This window comes from Eptesicus fuscus, chromosome 5, assembly GCF_027574615.1.
Source record: "Eptesicus fuscus isolate TK198812 chromosome 5, DD_ASM_mEF_20220401, whole genome shotgun sequence".
Taxonomy (NCBI): Eukaryota; Metazoa; Chordata; class Mammalia; order Chiroptera; family Vespertilionidae; genus Eptesicus; species Eptesicus fuscus.
Genome location: NC_072477.1, coordinates 21,603,205 through 21,604,676, shown reverse-complemented (window position 1 = coordinate 21,604,676; position 1,472 = coordinate 21,603,205).

The window sequence follows — 1,472 nt, the reverse complement described above, 5'->3', positions numbered from 1 at the left end:
ATAGAGAGTTAGAAATATCGATGAGAGAGAAACATCGATCAGCTGCCTCCTGCACACCTCCTATTGGGGATGTGCCCGCAATCAAGGTACATGCCCTTGACCAGAATTGAACCTGGGACCTTTCAGTCCACGGGCCTACGCTCTATCCACTGAGCCAAATCGGTTAGGGCAAGCATTTGGATTTTAGCCTTACTAGAACTAAGGCAAGTCCTTTTTAAAAAGCCAAAATGCCCAGATGAGTGTTGGGTTGCTTACTGAGAACTCTACAAATGTACTGATGGCAAGGCTAGTAACATTACAAAGCTAGTAATACTACAAGTAACAGCCATTTGCAGCATCTTTTACAATCTGCTACGGGTATTCTAATCCGAGCTATATTATTTACTTCTCAAAAAAGTCCTGAGAGATGGGTAGGGCAGCTTTTCTCTTCCTCCAATTACAGATGGAGATAGTGAGGGCTTAGAGCTAAGTGAGCTACCCAAAGCCACAGATGTACTAAGTGGCCAAGCCAGATTTCAAATCGTGGCTGGTTTGACTCCAAGTTTAATGCTCATTTTATTTTTTATTTGTTTTTTTCATTCTGGGCTCTGACCTAGTGAATTTCTTTCTTTCTTTTTAATACATTTTTTATTGGTTTCAGAGAGGAAGGGAGAGGGAGAGATAGAAACACTAATGACGAGAGAGCATCATTAATCAGCTGTCTCCCGCATGCCCCCTACTGGGGATCGAGCCTGAAACCTAGGCATGTGCCCTTGACTGGAATCGAACCCAGAACCCAATCCTCAGGTCGACGCTCTGTCGACTGAGCCAAACCAGCCAGGGCTCTAGTGAATTTCTTGAGTCATTAAGTTTGAGCTCTTAAAAGACCCTCAACTGAGAGGCACCTTCTCCCTAAAAGAGATCACCTGCCAAGATGGCCCATAGCTTCTTCTGTGTGATAGGGAAGAACTGTGTCCTGGGGCCTTTTCAGCCCCAGCCCACCCCATCCCCCACCCCCACCCCTCAAGGCTGGCTGAACTGGAAGAGCAGTGAGGACAGGTGGGCAGCTGCTTTCAGGCAAAAACCAGAAAGAAATCCCAGTCTCTCTGTTTTATTTTGGTTTAAAAAATCAAGTCGGGTGACAATGGAAACTCCTTCCCTGCTCTCGACTCTCTGCGCGTGTTGACAGTAGCCGGACTTGCTAATTCTGGCTGGGGTTTTTCCCTCCCTGGTGTTTTTCTCTTTTATCTTCATCAATTAAAGAGAGCTTCAAACTGTCGGAAGGTATCTGGGGTTTTGTGTATATTTTTTTCTTTCTTTCACATAATTCTGTGGGTCTTTTCCCAGATATATGTACTTTATCTTAAATTAACTTCTAACTTAAGTTTCCGCCCATGTGACTTCCAGCGTGAGTTACCAGAAACCACAAGAGAGAGAGAGCGTGAGAGCCCCAGAGCTAACGACATGTCCCTGTGGGGAGCAGTGCCTCTGCA